Consider the following 18,339-nt stretch of genomic DNA (forward strand, 5'->3'; position numbering starts at 1 on the left):
AAAAAATGGGCCTGCCGGTCCGAGAGCCGCGATGCAGTCTCTCAAAAGAAGCCGCGACAGGGTTTGCTCGGCCTCGGTGGCGTTCTCATGGCGGAAGGCGACCTAGGGTTACAAGAGGTGCACGACGAGAGTGGCTGCTTAGAGCCTTTCTTCTACGACGAGGCGGAGGTGGTGGCCGAAGCGGCGGCGGCGGCGGAGAGGCGGCAGCGGGAGGCTGTCATGCCCGAACCTAGATCAAGCTAGGAGAATTGGGGATCGGAGCGCTAGGGTTCGTCACCGAGAACGCGTGAGAGTATCGGAGGCGAATATGCTTATCTGTATTAGCTGTAAAGTGGTAGTTGTTCATTACAGAAAATGGCATACCTTACAAAGAGAGAGGAGTGGCTTTATATAGCCAGCGACAACAGGTGACGGAACAGTACGGCAACGGAAACTAAACAGTAATAGGAAACGGTTCATTCGGAGGGCGAGCGCAGCGAGCCGTCCGATCCTTCTTCCATCTTCAATCCTGGCCGTGCGTTAACTGAAGATGCCCGCGCTGAACTGCAGCTTGCTGTGGCCTGACAATACTCCCTGCTGAGAGCGAACTTGTCCTCAAGGAGCTTGGCGATTGAACCAACGATCCACCGTTTGTTTCAAGAAAGCTGGGAACACCTTCTTCATGAAATCTGCATCTTCCCAGGACGCATCTTCAGGAGGCAGGTTCTCCCACTGTACCAACCACTGAACCACAGCCACATTGTTGCGGGGTATCTGCCGCGTCTCCAGCACCCATGACGGTTCCGTGCGCACACGCCCATTCGGACCGATCAAAGGTAGGTCAGCACAAGGAACTGCCTGAGGTCCCAGATGTTTCTTGAGTTGGCTGACGTGAAAAACCGGATGTATGGCAGCGTTATCCGGCAACAGCAATTTGTAGGCCACATTTCCCACCTTTGCTATTACGCGGAACGGGCCATAAAACTTGCTCTGAAGCTTGATATGAGAACGAGCGCCAAAAGCATTCAAACGATACGGCTGCATTTTGAGATACACCATGTCTCCCTCTGAAAACTGTCGCTCAGAACGTTTAAGGTCTGCATACTTCTTCATTCGAGCTTGAGCACTGGCCAGATTGGTTTTTAACTGCTGCCACATTGCATTTCTGTCCCCCAGAAACTCTGTTGCTTCTTGGTTAGTAGTAGCAAGTGCTGCTGGGAGTTGGAGGTCCGGAGGAGGATAACCATACAACGCCTGAAAGGGGGTTTTCTGCAGGGATGAATGAAAAGACGTGTTGTACCAATACTCTGCCATGGATAAATGCAGTGCCCATTTCTTTGGATCTAGAGATGTCATACAACGCAAATAATTCTCAATGCACTGATTAACACGTTCCGTCTGCCCATCAGACTGTGGGTGGTATGCTGAACTGTAACGTAGTTCAATCCCCATGGCAGCAAAAATGTCTTGCCACAGTCTACTTGTGAAGATGCAGTCTCTGTCAGAAACAATAGTAAGAGGGGGACCATGTAACTTCATAACATTATCAATGAATGCTCAAGCTACTGTTTGAACAGTGTAAGGGTGTGACAAGGGAATGAAATGAGCAAATTTAGACAATCTATCCACTACCACAAATATCACTTCTTTCCCATTGGATTTGGGCAGACCCTCAATGAAATCCATGCTGATGTGTGTCCAAACCATGTCAGGAATGTGGAGTGGGTCTAAAAACCCTGGATATGGGCAGGTTTCCCCCTTGTTTTTCTGACAGACAGGGCACAACAGAACAAAGTTATCCATGTCCTTCTTCATCCCAGGCCAATAAAACACTTGTTTCAATCTCTTGTAGGATGCTTTCATGCCAGAGTGGCCCCCAATAGCAGAAGAATGTAGTGCCTACATAATCCTGTGTCTCAGTTCAGTGTCTCTGCCCACATAAATTTTCCCTTTGTGTCTGATTATGCCATGCTGAAGAGAATTATTGTTGACAGTGTGAGTTGCAGTGACCAACAGCTTCTCCAATAGTTTCTGACAATGGGGGTCATTGATATAAGAATTTTCAACTTGAGAAATCCACTGAGGAGTAGCTACAGAAATTGCCATGCAAGAATATTTTCTGGATAGTGCATCAGCCACTATATTCTCTTTCCCCTTTTTGTATTCCAGCTGAAAGTTAAACTCCAATAATTTGAGCATTAACTTGTGTTGAATACTAGTGGAAATCTTCTGATCTGTCATAAACTGCAAGCTCTGGTGATCAGTTCTGATAATTAAATCATTTCCCAGGAAATAATGTCTCCATCGTTTCAAAGCTTCCATGATTGCTAGTGCCTCCTTCTCATAAGTAGACAATGCAGCATTTTTAGGACACAACACTGAGCTGTAATAAGCAATTGGTTGACCTTGTTGCATCATAACAGCTCCCAACCCAGTGCCTGAAGCATCAGTCTCAAGCAAAAATGGAGCAGAAAAATCAGGAAGAGCCGGAAGTGGAGCAGATATCAGTGCTTGTTTCAATTCCTGAAAAGCTTGTGTCTGTGCAGAGGACCACACAAAGCTATCTTTCTTGAGAATATTGTGTAAGGGTCGAGCTATGCTACCAAAGTTCTTGACAAACCTCCTGTAATAGCCACATAATCCCAGAAAACCTCTCAACTGAGTTGGTGTTGTTGGAGTTGGCCAGTCAGCAACCGCAGAAATTTTTGCTGGGTCAGTTGATACTCCCTCACCCGAGATAATGTGACCCAAGTAGGACACCTGAGGAACTGCAAACACACATTTGGACCTGTTCACAAATAGTTGGTGTTCCTTGAGGAGTTGTAGGACTATTCTGATGTGTTCCTGGTGCTCTTCAAGAGTTTGACTGAAGATTAGTATATCATCAAAGAATACTAGCACAAACTTCCTGAGATAAGGACCAAAGATCTTGTTCATCAAGGCCTGAAAAGTTCCTGGTGCATTGGTAAGCCCAAAGGGCATCACTAAAAACTCATAATGCCCAAAGTAAGTTCTAAATGCAGTTTTGGGAATATCCTTGTCATGCATTCTGATCTGATGATATCCGGATCTCAAGTCCAGTTTGGTGAAGAATTTTGCTCCATGGAGCTCATCCAACAAATCCTCAATAACCGGAATGGGAAATTTGTTTTTTACAGTTGTTGCATTTAATTTTCTGTAGTCAATGCACATTCTCCAAGACCCATCTTTCTTCATAATCAAAATGGCTGGAGATGAGTAAGGACTTTGACTTTCTCTGATCATCTTAGATTGCAACAAGTGGTGAATTTGTTTCTCCATCTCATTTTTCTGCATGTGTGGAACTTTATAGGGCCTAGAATTAGGTGGTACAGCATCAGGTTTGAGAGGAATCTCATGATCTAATTCCCTCACTGGGGGCAGTCCTTGTGGCTCCTTGAAAACCTCCTGAAATTCTTGCAAGACTTCCATAACTGCAGGGGGGCACTGTCCTTAGTAGCAGGTACAAGAGTGGTATCTTCTGCTAATTGGAGCACAAAAGCAGGGGCACCACTGAGGAGCATTCTGTTAAGTTACAAAGCATCAATCTGGTTGGTTGCAGTCAGGGTTTCACAAGCTGGAATAGTGATAGAATTACTCTGATTATGACAGATAATAAGCTGTCTGGGATCATAAGAAAATGCTACAGGGCTGTGCTGTGCCATCCAATCTGAACCCAATACAACATCATGTCCTGGTAGGTCTAACACTCTGAAGTGATGCTGAAACTAAGTGTTACCAGCAGTAAAAGTAGTGGTAGGAATGTAAGAACCTGACCACAACTTTCCCCCTCCAGCAACAGTTACTGCTCTGGATTGATCTTTGATGATTGTACAGGAAGTTTGGAGTGCAAATTTTAAGCTCATGAAGGTGGAATTGCTGCCAGAATCCACTAAGGCAATTCCTTGTTTCCCTCCCATAGAAACAGCAATGGAAATGGTATTAACACTGTCTGCCTGCATAGCTTGTAAAGAAATCCTCATGCATTGTTCTTCTGCCATAGGCTGCTCTTCCTGTTCCTGTTCTTCCATTTCTTCTTGTTCTCCTGAATTGTCAGTAGGTGTTTCACCAGTAAGAACATTAATCACAGGTGCGTGCTTGCACTTATGCCCATGGAACCACTGATCCCCACACCTCCAACATTTGCCTGGTTCTCTGGCCCTCTGAGTTGTGACAGGAGGTTTAAATTCATTGGGTTTGTCAGACTGAGAAGTGTGTTGTTTAGGAAACAGAGAAGATGTTTTTGCATTAGAAGAATACTGTGGGAATTGCTTCTTAAGAGGTGCTCCTTGCTCAATATCTACTGCCAACCAGTAAGCATCAGTCAAGGTAACAGGTCTGAGAGGCCTCAGCTGGAACTTCAACTGTGATCTGAGCCCATTAACATAGCATCTCACAAACCAACTTTCTGAAATATCAGGGTTTTCCTGCTGAACTTCGGCCATGAGCTCCTCAAACTGTTCAGTGTATTCTGCTACAGTTAGAGTGTTCTGTTTCAAAGAGTGGAACTTTTCTGTTAGATCATAGGAACTAGAGGACGAAAACCTGTGTAGAATTTCAGTGCAGAATTGAGACCATGTAGGTTTCTTTGCCAAGATACCCGAGCGTCTGAGCCAAACATCTGCTTTGCCCACCACATGCATTTGTGCAAGGTTGACTTTGTACTCAGTAGGTGTACCTGACATTTGGAAAAACTTCTCACATTGTCTGATCCATCCTCCTGGATTATCCCCATCAAATGAAGGGAAATCCAATCGTGGTCCTTTAGTGATAGATTTCAGAAACTGGGTACGCATTTCCTGTTCATACTGTCGGTAGAAATCCTCCCAGTGTGTTCGAACTGCTGGTGGCTGAAAGTTATTGAATACAGCAGTATGGGCAGTGCGATAAGTTGCTGTAGGAGTTGCATTGCCCGAATGTGTGTCACGCCGAGGTGCGTCTGCAAAGCCCGGAGGAGCTGATCTAGTGGATACTCGGACAGGAGGTAAACTGGCCGGTAGTTGGAGTGCACACTGTTTGGTTTTCTCTTGTTCCAACGCCAAACGCTTGCGCAGTTCTTCAGTCAACGGTCTCATGGGATCAGGTTCTGCAGCCTCCCGAGAAGTTTGGGGTATGTCCACGTCCGACACTGTTTGGGTTGTGATTGGTTGCCCCGGGCTTGGAGCACGATTGTTGCTGAAATTTTTTAGAATATCTGCCATAGTCGACAGCTGCGTATTCAGAGCTGAGACCACCTCCTGCACCCCCGACATCGCCTTGGCCATGGTATCCTGCTTGAGGTTCATGGCGTGGACGTCTTTGCGCAGGTCATCAAGTTCTCCCCGCATCTCTGCCATATCTTCACGAGTCTGAACCACCTCGCCCTTAAGAGCCAACAGTTCCGCGATATCATTCTCATCCAAGCTCGGCTTCGAACGCCCCATCTCAATCTCAGCCTGAGAGGAATTTTACAGCCCGCAGTGCTGGGAACCCGAACAGATCTGAGACTTGAGCTGCCCAACGAGATCTGCTTCCCTGCAACACCACCCAGAAAAGGACTCGGAATTTTACCACGGAAACAGAGAGTTCCCACAACCAGTTCTTGATCCTGAGCTGTCACCGAATAAGTCTACCGCCGCCAGCGCCACCACACCGCCTCCATCGACGCCCAACACCGCCGCCCAAAATCGCCGCCAGAAAGTGGGAGGGAAGGGAGGGAGAAAATTTTCCGCGCCGCTACACTACTCGCAGAAGATCAGCCTGGCTCATGATACCAATTGTCATGCCCGAACCTAGATCAAGCTAGGAGAATTGGGGATCGGAGCGCTAGGGTTCGTCACCGAGAAAGCGTGAGAGTATCGGAGGCGAATATGCTTATCTGTATTAGCTGTAAAGTGGTAGTTGTTCATTACAGAAAATGGCATACCTTACAAAGAGAGAGGAGTGGCTTTATATAGCCAGCGACAACAGGTGACGGAACAGTACGGCAACGGAAACTAAACAGTAACAGGAAACGGTTCATTCGGAGGGCGAGCGCAACGAGCCGTCCGATCCTTCTTCCATCTTCAATCCTGGCCGTGCGTTAACTGAAGATGCCCGCGCTGAACTGCAGCTTGCTGTGGCCTGACAGAGGCTGAGGAGAAGGCGGCGGAGCATGCGCGGAAGATGGAGGAATTCAGGCAGAGAAAGGCAGCGCATCAGGCCGTCATCGACAGGATCCGCGAGTACGATCCCAAGACGGGGGAAGTCTGCTACACCCGATTCTACAACAGGGACTTCTCCAAATTTGACATCGATGAGGAGTGTAAATCCCAAATCCATTCCCCCCCCCACCCACCCCCCCGGATTCCTCCTGATTCCCCCATGTAATCCATGTTTAATTGCCCCTCCAATGCGATTTTGATTTTTCCTACGGCACGCACGCAGCTCCTCTGGCTCCAATGCGGAACACTCACAAAACTCCATCCACATACGCCAACTCACTCGGAAGACAGGTGTACCATGTGTATGACTCTCTAAATGTCCTCTCAGTGAAGATAGTCTCTTCGGATGTGGGATTCCCGTTGAAGGTGTATGGTACTGTGATTGCCAGAGATCACCTGGATTTCAAGTGTGTCTATCTCTACCGTCGCTCTAGAGAGGAGTACCAACTCATCAACTCAGAGGTAGCACATCTTTACTTTGAAGACCATGCTTAATTACTTTGAAGCAGTCATTTCTCATTGTGTGGTGATGACCGCCTTTTTCCTTGGTTGCTTATGCATGATATTACTTTATGGTTATGACTAAGTTTACCTACCAGCTCTTTTTGTTTCGGCTCAGGGAACGTGTTTTGAAATTATATGACTACATCATCATATAATCATGTCTTGGTATTTGTAGTAATACACAAGGATAGTTAATGAACCATATTCTTGTTGGTTGCACATGTTTATAACTTTATATACAAAATGAAGCATTCGCATAATGCATGGCTGTGGTAGGAACAGAGGTTGTAACCTCCAGGTTCCTTATAAAGTTTAGGGCCTATTTGAATCGCAAGATTCCAGTAAAGTGGGAATAGAGAAAAACATGCTGGATTGCAATGTCTTGTCCACTCGAATGCTACATGATTGAATTTGTACGGAAGTCTGTTAATATAAACAAAGGGTTCTTTCCAAGAGGTTTGAGTCAATGGAAAATTCAGATTCAAATGTAGTGCAACGGAACCAAAAAGTTCCTATGTGATTCACATAGGAAAATCTGAAGGATTTAAATCCGCCAAAATTTCTGTGAAAATTCTTTCAACCAAAAAGGCCCTTAGTAAGATCATAAACAAAAGGAATGGTCATAATATCATAAGAATATATGCTTTGATTAAGGTATTGAGCAGAGTGGAAATGAACATGCTCGCATACAATTAGATTTCATTATATGCTTGTTTACCTACCATTGCATTATCCAGGTGACCATACTGTTAATATGTTCTGTGACCTTTTCTCATAGGATCAGTCGTTGATTTTGACGGCCCAACTCGTCGGCTCGTGTTACTAGATGGTATATATATTGAGGTAGATCTTAACATCATCGACGAGCAACGGAAGTGTCACGCCTTCCTCCAATTCGGCGGACAGCGAGTCACCGGCTCCAGACTCCCTGACGAGTGGACCGACGAACGATGATGACGTGGACGATGAATAGTTACTGTAAGCCGTCGCGTGGGTGTGTCCCACCTGTAAGTGTAGAGTGGTATAACTAGGAGATGAGGAGTGGTGCTCGGGTTGTGTTGTAATTGAATCCTGTGAACCTTTCTCATCCCTTTTCTGCTGATAATCTCATCCCTTTTCGTCTGATATCTCATCCCCTTCTCCAAGCTATCCTCTGACCCCTAGATCTCCAGACCGGGACACCACAACTGGTAATCAGAGCCTGTGATTGCTCCGCTCGCGCTCACAATCCGAGATCAATCAGTAAAATTCCACCGCGAAAGGTGCCTTGATTTGCTTCGGCTCATCGGCTCGAAATCCTTAGCGGGGTTGGATTTGATTCAGGAGAGCCGCGACGGCGCCGTCCAAGATCACGAAGCCCTCGGCGCAGACGGAAATTTTGTTGGGCACAATGGAGAAGGTGCAGGCGACGTTGGAGGAGATCCTGACCCGCTTCACCGCCATGGATACCAGCGTCAAGACCGTCTCCGAGGAGGTCACCAGCCTGCGCAAACAGGTAGACGAGTTTGGCGACGAGATGGACCACATCAAGCACCGCGTCCACGACACCGGCAAGTCAACCCCATCGTCCTCGTCCGCGCTGCATCAGGAGACCGCTCCGCCACCTGCCGACAAGGGCCATGGAGTGTCGCTGCTCGCCAATAATCATCCACCGCTGCTTGGAACTCCTCAACAGCAGCCGTCCAGATTTCACACCGCGCCGTCATCACCACATGAGCAGGATGTGCGGCCCACCCTCCACACCCAACCAGATCAGGAGGAGTACCGGCCGCGTCAACCACGCCATGATTTTCCACGTTTCCATGGTGAGATGCCCCTGCTTTGGATAGACCAGTGCTTGACTTATTTCAAGATGTACCGAGTGCCTGTTCATCACTGGGTCAGTACTGCTACTCTGTACTTGGATGGATTGGCTGCGATGTTGTCGTGGAATTGTCGCGGCAGATGTCCTTGAGCTAGGACTTAGTCGTGGAGCCATCGCAACTAGGAAGCTTGAAGGGGTTATGCGGGATAAGGAACACGAGGGTTTATACTGGTTCGGCCCCTTACGATGAAGGTAAAAGCCTACGTCCAGTTTGAGGTGATATTGATTAGGGTTACGATCGCCAGGAGTTGAACAACTATCCCCGGCTCTCGATCAGATTGTTGTCGCGCTTAAACCACTGCCGGGTCGTCCCTTTATATAGGGAGGCTGACGCCCAGCAGCCCTTAGAGTCCCGGCCGGCTCATAAGAGTGTCCGGCTCGGACTCTAAACTATACACGCCTTACGCTACAAGTTTACCATAACAATGATTGTAACTACGGGCCTTAAGCCATATCCGGGTCTCAGCCCATCTCTGGCCCATCGTCTTGAAACTTGGCTCCGGGCTTCTGATAACAACCGTACGAGTAACCCGGCCCCTCCTGGCGGGTGACTCTAAGGTCTATATTCTCAACATTAGGCCCCAGATTGATTTGAGCCGGCTCATGTCAATCTTCAACCCTTCTGACCGAAAAAATCTCCGGCTTACCATTCATGGGATGGCCATAACCCGGAGTGACGTCACCCTCTGGACTCCGGATAATCCGCCGTGACGTCATCCTCCATTAAGTCCGTTTTTTACTCCGCCAGATCCGCAACGGATCTTTGCTTTTACTGTCATTCCGAAAATCGAGGCGTCGTGAGGGGGAGATAACCACGCCGTGGTCTCCTTGAATCTCGCGCCCACTTATGACTTCGCCTTAAAAATAGGCCGGCCCAACTTGCTCTTCTCACGCTCTCTTCTTCCTCCACGCGCCGTCGCTCCTCTGCCCGAGCTCCGCCACTGCCGCCGCCGTCGCGCCCCTGGTCTTCATCAACCCGGCCGCTGCATCACCCTGATCCGGACCAGATACACGGCGGCGACCTCCGCTCTTCTCCAACTCCGGTGAGTCTCCTTTGCCCTGTCAGATAGATCTACTGTAGGGTTCGTCTGTGTTCTTCGCGTTCATCACCATTGCCACAAACCTCGGCAGTTCTTGTAGCCACTGTACTTGGTTGATCTTTAACCTTGCATAGAACTAGTGCGGTAGCTGTTTAGCCTCATTTCAAGTACCAGTAGGTCTCCTTCCACTGTTTAAATGCTTCGTTCGAGCTCTAGAATATCCGCTCGTCTGTTTCTAGGTCTAGAAAGTTTTCATTCCACCTGACCATTTTGATCCAACAAAGTTACTGCCATATGTGAAACCTGTTTTACCACACTTAGTAAAAACTGCAACCATTGAATCTTGGCGGCTTATATCTCCGGTTTAAAGAAAACATGCGCCATAGAACTTTCCGGTTTAAAGAGAACTATGCTCTGTAGAATCCTCCGGCTTAACTGTGGTAAAACCGTAGATAACCAACTTACTCTGAATCCCCCTGCGGCTTAAATAACCCACTGTATCTGAGTATATATCATTAGTCCCCTTCATAAGCCGCCATCTTAGTTTGAACAATAGATCTCCGGCTTATAATTAACCCGGACACTTTTCTCTTTATCATAGACCACCAACTTTCACCATGCCTCCCAAGGCTCCCATCACTTGCAACTGGATGAGGTCCAACGTCACCGACGAGACCCTGGCCAATTTTGTTAAGTCCGGATATTTACCTAAGAAGGAAATCATGTCCTACCGCGCCCCTGACCCGTCGGAAGAGAGACCACAGCCAAGGGACGGGGAGGTAGTGATCTTCGCAGACCATATGAGCCGGGGCTTCGCACCGCCCGGCTCAAAGTTTTTCAGGGACGTGCTCAACTTCTTTGACTTACGGCCTCAGGATATAGGACCCAACTCCGTATCCAACATCTGCAACTTCCAAGTCTTTTGCGAAGTGTACCTTGGAGAGGAGCCCAGTTTACTGCTTTTCAGAGAGCTGTTCTACTTAAACCGCCAAAACGAGTGTGCCAACGGGCCAAGTCTGGAATTAGGCGGCATCTCCATCCAGCGGCGTAGGGACTGTCTGTTCCCTTACGCAGAGCCGCCAAGCCACCCCAAGGACTGGAATATGACTTGGTTCTACTGCCAAGATACGTCCCCGGCTGACGAGAACCCGCTGCCCGGCTTTCGCCCAACCCGTCTAGAGCCGACTCATCCGTTATCCGACAAACTGAATGCCGCGGAACGCCAGCCTCTGCTTCCAACGATCAATAAGATCAAAGCCCTGCTAGGCAACGGTCTGAACGGAATTGATCTGGTCCGGGTCTGGATCTCATGGCGGGTGATCCCATTGAGCCGCCGCCCCGGCTTAATGTGTGAGTACACCGGGCGAAAGGATGACCCGCAGAGGCACAGTCGCAATGATCTTCCAGAAGACGTTGCAGAGGAAGAGACCGAGGCTCTTCTAAACGAGAGTTTGGCAGACTGCGGAAGAACCGGGCTAGCCCCCTTCTGCAAGACCAATCCAGCCCCAGCGGTAAGCCGCTGACTTTAACTTTTATCTTCATCTGCATATAACCTTCAACTGAACCGTTTTAAGAATCAATCATTGTATCTTTCAGGCTGATGATAAATTCTGGCGGGTCAAATATGACCATGAGGCGGCCAAGAAGGCCAGGAAGGCGAAGAAAGCCGCCAAGAAAGCCGCCCCTCGCAAAAAGGGAAGCAGACCCACTGCTTTGGAGCTATTGCAATTAAGCGACAGCTCCGAGTCAGAGGTAATCCTTAAACCTTTAAATTCTTGCCATATTTGTTGTTTGTTGTTGTCCGCCTTATCAACATTTGCTCATTGACAGGATGACACCGGCGCCAGTAACCCGGTGGTTGAAGAGGTAATGTCACTTTCCTCCGACTCGGAGTCTTTGCCACAGCTGAAAGTCCGAAGAGTAATCCGGAAAGTAAGCTTCTCACATCCATTAGCTCATCAAGACCCTCAATTTCTTTTGAAGCAGCAGGTTCACGAAAGCCGGCGTCACACCCGGGCCCGTAAGGACACCGACCTCTCCACCGGGTTACCCGACGCAACAAGGAAGCGTCGCACTGAGGTTTTTTCTCACCTGTACCCTTTTCATCCGTTGGCGGGTGTTATCCGTCAGCCACTCAACTCTTCTGACTCCAATTATCAGGAGACCTCCCCCTCTTCGGGTGACTCCATGCAGTCAAGTCTGCCGGCCTTCAAGACTGCACCCGGGTAATAACAATCTCCTTACATTATCTGTCTGTACTTACTCTTTGTGTGCCTAACACTTCTATATTTTCAGTGCCCAGGCAAAGCTCACCAAAAGAGCAAAGAAAACCAGATCAGCCGGAGTGCCAGACTTGCCTGACTCGGAGGCGACGGCTCAAGAGCCGCCAGCTACCTCCGCCCCCGAAGCCACCATTCCAATGGACACGGCGCCTGAGGCCCCTGCCCCGACTACCAAGATAATGACCGAAGCGTCGGTTAACCCGGAGGCCTCCAGCTCAGCCCCACCAGCAGACGACCCGGACGTGGTAATCACCCGGACGGAATTCGTTGAGCCGGGGAGACCGACCGCGTTGGCCAAGTGCTCCGCGAAGGGGGAGTTACTGCAACCCCACCGGGTGAACCTGGACCTCTCCGGCTACACCGACTTGAGCATTGGAGAGCTCGTCTCTGGCTACATCAGCCACGTCCACAAGAGCCGGGATGCCGAGGTTGCCATGGTCAACCAAATCCAACAAAAATCCGAGGTACCCTTCTGTTGTCTTCTTATTTTACTGCATAGTTACCTTTGCCATGCTAGCCCCCAAGTCGAGGACTTATACTTGAATATGTTGTAGACTTAGGTTCCGGCTTACTCAACTGAGCCGGCAGTACATAGATAGAGGCGTTCAATATGCATTAGCCCCCAAGTGCCAAGTGCCTTTGCTTGGAAAGTGCTTGGGACTTATATAACAACTGTTAATTAACCCGGAAATACATGCAGGCTGTTGGCAAGAAACTAGAGGCGGACCTTGCGGATCTCAAGAGCCGGCTAAAGATGCAGGAGACGGAGACCCGGAAGGCAAACGCCAAGTTTGTATCCAGCATTGCCACTCAAGAAAAGTTGAAGACCGAGTTTGATGCTGAGAGGAAATCCTGGGTCGAAGAGAAGGCCGCACTGGTAACCCGGGCGGAACAAGCGGAGAAGGCCCTCACTGAGAAGACCGCTGAGCTCTCCGGCCTAAAGCGCCAGGTTTCCCAAATGGTGGCTGCTATCTTTGGTAAGTCGCCTCACCAGCTTACATCAAGTCTGTATATGTCATGATTCATCCTTGTCACCGGCTTATCTGATCTTGTTAAACAGGCCCCAGGAGTGCCAACCTCAACCAGAGCGTGGTCACCAAATTAAAGGCCGTGTACACCCTGGTGGAACAACTCTACACCGGGTCACAGTGTGCCTTAGCTGTGGTGGCCCTATCCAACGAGGTGCCAACTCATCTGGCCGAAGTCCTGCGCCGGCTCGCTGTTCTGCCGCAGCGGATCCAGGAGTTACGACGGGCCTCCGCGAGAGCCGGAGCAATCGCCGCGCTGAGCCGGGCCAAAGCATTCCTGCCGGAGCTAGACCCGGCAGACATCGCCCTGGGTTACCCAAGCCTGAAGGAAGACGGCTCAGCCTTCGACCAGAAGGACTTCGCGGCATGTGTGAAGGCTGTACGCCCGGTGGCCACCCTCATCGGGAACGACACCGACTTGACCAAGTACCAGCCGGGTTATGATGCGGAGAATCAGAGGATTCCAACCCCTCGCTATGAAGCCCTCAACCTGATCCCGCCGGCTCGTCAGCACACCTTCGCCCCGGAGATTGACCCGGCCGGGTTAATTGACGAAGAAGCCCAGTTCGAAGCTCTCAGCGGCATCGACTGGAAATCATCAACCTTCGAGGTCTTGGGATCAACCGGAGGAGAAGACAGGAATGAGCCAGGGACTTCAACTCAGCGGGCATCATAAGTTAGCTGGCGGCTTATCAACCATTGTTCCATCTTTTAGACTTGAAAAATTATTGTAATGGAGTAAGTGCAACAATGTATCTCTGCCGTGTCATCGTGCACGTTTTGAATGAAAAAGCCCTTTGAATTTGTCTCTTTGATGTTTCTCCGGGTCATAATCATCCCTTGTTTCTCTCAACCTCAAAAGATGCCTTTAAGTATCTGCATAGAAAAGGCAAATCACAAGTCTCGAGGCGGCTTACCACCCTGAGAATCAGGTGTTTGAGATAAATAACCCGGAATATGAATCAAAAAAGACTGGTCCTTAATTATACTCTGAACATAGCCAAAATAACACATTGAACAGCCTGTATGCATCTTTCGGTTTAAATAACCCGGGCAGTAAGGTTGACACCTTAACTCTGATTTACTTGCTTTAATGACACCCATGGCGTGCAACTAACACTGTAAACCAAAGTTAAGCCGGCAAGTGAGACCCGGCCATGCATACCTCAGAATAAACTTGTGAAAAAGCAGAAGAACTTAGGGGCCTCCGGTTCGAATACGACCAAAGACCCGGCCCCAAGGGGTTAAGCTAAGATTCGGATACGATCATATAGCCCCCAGTGGGTGTGGCGATGCCAATCAAAAGGGTGCCGACAGCTATGTTCTCTTTGGTTCGAATATGACCCATGTTTGAACAGGAAGCCCCCAAATGATTCATAAAATTGTTTAACGACGCTGATTCGAATACGATCCACGTCGGTTCTCAGAGGGGTTAAACTGTGGTTCAAATATGACCAAAGGCAACTTCCCAATGAGCTCGGCACTTTGCCAATCAAGTGGGTATCGACAGCTATGTTCTCTTTGGTTCGAATACGACCCATGTTTGAACAGGAAGCCCCCAAGTGACCTTACTGATTACGGCTAGACTCGAATACGATCATAAGCCGGATCCTCCTTTAAGTCAGCATGTAAAAAACAACACACGCCTATTTGGAGGAAAAAAGGACAGAGGTCCTGCTTTATTGCTTATCATAATATATACATGTATGAGATAAATATGTACACCACGAGAGCCGGTAGCTCAAGTGTAGTAAGGCCGAAGCTGAGCTATGTTCCACGGCCGACGGGTCTCCTCCTCAGATTTACGCGAATCTTTATGCTCCCGAATATCAATGAGGTAATATGACCCGTTGTGCAAGTTCTTGCTGACCACAAAGGGCCCTTCCCAAGGTGGGGATAACTTGTGTGCATCTGTTTGATCCTGGATGAGCCGGAGCACAAGGTCGCCTTCTTGGAAGACCCGGGATTTGACCCGGCGGCTATGATAACGGCGCAGGTCTTGTTGGTAAATTGCTGAATGGGCTGCGGCCACATCACGCTGTTCGTCCAACAAGTCCAGAGCATCTTGGCGCGCCTGTTCATTATCCGTCTCAACATAAGCCGCCACGCGAGGTGAATCGTGACGGATGTCGCTGGGGAGGACTGCTTCTGCTCCATAAACCATGAAGAAAGGTGTGAAGCCTGTAGACCTGTTAGGAGTAGTGTTGATGCTCCATAAGACGGAGGGCAACTCCTCCACCCAACAACCCGGCGTCCGTTGCAAAGGGACCAAAAGCCGGGGCTTGATGCCCTTCAGAATCTCCTGGTTAGCTCTCTCAGCTTGACCATTGGATTGGGGATGAGCCACTGAGGAAACATCAAGTCGGATATGCTCTCGTTGACAAAACTCTTCCATAGCGCCTTTGGATAGATTGGTGCCATTGTCAGTTATGATGCTATGCGGAAAGCCGAAGCGGAAAATCACCTTTTTCATAAATTGAACCGCCGTGGCTGCATCGCACTTGCTAACTGGCTCAGCCTCCACCCACTTCGTGAATTTATCAACTGCCACCAAGAGGTGGGTCTTCTTATCCTTGGACCGTTTAAAAGGCCCAACCATATCAAGCCCCCAGACCGCAAAGGGCCAAGTGATTGGGATCATCCTCAACTCCTGAGCCGGCACATGAGCCCGTCGTGAGAACCTTTGGCAACCATCACATTTACTGACCAAGTCCTCTGCATCAGCGTGAGCCGTCAGCCAATAAAAACCATGACGGAAAGCCTTGGCCACAAGGGATTTTGAACCGGCATGATGGCCACAATCCCCTTCATGGATCTCGCGCAAGATCTCTTGACCTTCCTCAGGGGAGATACAACGCTGAAATGCCCCTGAAACACTGCGATGATGCAACTCGCCGTCGATAACAATCATTGACTTAGCCCGCCGGGTTATTTGCCTGGCCAGAGTTTCATCCTCAGGCAACTCTCCCCGGGTTATATAAGCCAGATATGGCATTGTCCAGTCTGGTATGACATGAAGAGCCGCCACCAGTCGTGCCTCCGGGTCAGGGATAGCCAAATCCTCCTCTGTAGGCAACCTAACCGAAGGGTTATACAGGACATCCAAGAAAGTGTTAGGCGGCACCGGTTTTCGATGAGAACCTAGCCGGCTTAAAGCATCAGCCGCCTCGTTCTTTCTGCGATCAATGTGCTCCACCTGGTATCCCTGAAAGTGCCCGGCAATGGCATCAACCTCACGGCGATAAGCCGCCATGAGAGGATCCTTAGAATCCCAGGTGCCTGATACTTGTTGAGCCACCAAGTCTGAGTCACCAAAGCACCTTACCCGGCTTAAGCTCATCTCCTTAGCCACCCGAAGACCGTGGAGCAAAGCCTCGTATTCAGCCGCATTGTTAGTGCAAGGAAACATCAACCGTAGCACATAATGGAACTTGTCACCTTTAGGGGAAGCCAATACAACACCAGCCCCCGAGCCCTCCAGCTGTCTGGACCCATCAAAGTGGATAGTCCAATAAGTGTTATCCGGTTTTTGCTCAGGCACTTGTGACTCTGTCCAATCGTTGATGAAATCCACCAAAGCCTAAGATTTAACAGCAGTGCGTGGCACATATCTGAGGCCATGAGGTCCAAGTTCTATAGCCCACTTAGCAATTCTCCCTGTGGCCTCTCTGTTTTGAATAATATCGCCAAGAGGGGCAGAATTGACCACAGTGATGGGATGACCCTGAAAATAATGCTTAAGCTTCCGGCTCGCCATGAACACACCATATACGAGCTTCTACCAATGCGGGTACCGCTGTTTGGACTCAATGAGCACCTCGCTGACATAATAAACCGGCCGCTGAACCGGATGCTCCTTACCCGCCTCCTTGCGCTCCACCACAATAGCCACGCTGACAGCTCGCGCGTTTGCCGCCACATACAGTAGCAAGGGTTCCTTATCAACCGGAGTAGCAAGGACTGGGGGCTCTGCCAGCTGCTTTTTCAAATCCTCAAAAGCGGTATTAGCTGCATCATTCCAAACAAAGTTATCAGTTTTCTTCATCAACTGATATAAGGGCATAGCCTTCTCACCCAAACGGCTTATAAACCGGCTTAAAGCAGCGATGCGACCCGCCAAACGCTGAACGTCATTTATACACGCCGGTTTAGCTAGGGAGGTGATGGCCTTAATCTTCTCCGGGTTAGCCTCAATGCCTCTGTCAGAAACCAAGAAGCCCAATAGTTTGCCTGCAGGAACACCAAAAACACACTTGGCCGGGTTAAGCATCATCTTATAGACCCGGAGATTATCGAAGGTTTCCCTTAAGTCATCTATCAGGGTTTCTTCCTTGATGGATTTAACCACAATATCGTCCATGTAAGCGTGAACATTGCGCCCGATCTGTTTATGAAGACAATTCTGTACACAACGCTGGTAAGTCGCCTGTGCACACTTGAGTCCAAAGGGCATAGACACATAGAAGAAGGCTCCAAAGGGAGTGATGAACGCCGTCTTCTCCTGGTCCTTAACTGCCATCTTAATCTGATGATACCCGGAATAAGCATCCAAGAAACTTAAGCGTGCACAACCTGCCGTAGCATCAATGATTTGATCAATACGGGGGAGAGCAAAAGGATCAGCCGGACACGCCTTGTTCAAATCCGTGTAGTCCACACACATCCGCCAGGTGCCGTTCTTCTTGAGCACGAGCACCGGGTTAGCCAACCATTCTGGGTGAAAAACTTCAACAATAAACCCGGCCGCCAAGAGCCGGGCCACTTCCTCACCAATGGCTTTCCGCCTCTCCTCATTAAACCGTCGAAGGAACTGTCTGACTGGCTTAAATTTCGGATCAACATTGAGAGTATGCTCAGCGAGTTCTCTAGGTACACCTGGCATGTCAGAAGGCTTCCACGCAAAGATGTCCCTATTCTCACGGATGAACTCGATGAGCGCGCTTTCCTATTTTGGATCCAGATTGGCACTGATGCTAAACTACTGAGATGAATCTCCTGGAACAAAATCAACAAGCTTAGTTTCATCAGCCGACTTAAATTTCATCGCCGACTCAGCCTCCGTAGTCGGCTTCTTTAGAGAAGTCATGTCTGTTGGGTCAACATTGTCTTTGTAAAATTTCAACTCCTCTGTTGCACAAACAGACTCTGCATAAGCTGCATCACCTTCCTCACACTCGAGAGCCACTTTCCGGCTGCCGGGAACCGTGATGGTCCCATTGTGACCCGGCATCTTGAGCTGTAAGTACACATAACACGGCCGTGCCATGAACTTGGCGTAAGCCGGCCGTCCGAATATAGCATGGTATGGACTTCTTATCTTGACCACCTCAAAGGTCAACTTCTCCACCCTGTAGTTGTTCTCATCACCAAAAGCCACTTCTAACTCGATCTTGCCGACTGGATAAGCCGACTTACCAGGTACCACACCATGGAAGATAGTGT

General features: G+C 49.1%; 1 long non-coding RNA gene across 1 annotated transcript in view; it reads left to right on the forward strand.

The window, feature by feature from the left end:
- Window positions 1–18,339, forward strand: part of LOC109733776 (uncharacterized) — a 27,517-nt gene continuing 9,178 nt past the window's right edge. The window contains exons 1-4 of the long non-coding RNA XR_012203341.1: window positions 1–213; window positions 6,109–6,280; window positions 6,403–6,641; window positions 7,462–7,554. This is a non-coding gene — a long non-coding RNA (uncharacterized lncRNA). The remainder of the gene's footprint in view (window positions 214–6,108; window positions 6,281–6,402; window positions 6,642–7,461; window positions 7,555–18,339) is intronic.

This window comes from Aegilops tauschii, chromosome 1 (genome assembly GCF_002575655.3).
Source record: "Aegilops tauschii subsp. strangulata cultivar AL8/78 chromosome 1, Aet v6.0, whole genome shotgun sequence".
NCBI classification, from domain to species: Eukaryota; Viridiplantae; Streptophyta; class Magnoliopsida; order Poales; family Poaceae; genus Aegilops; species Aegilops tauschii.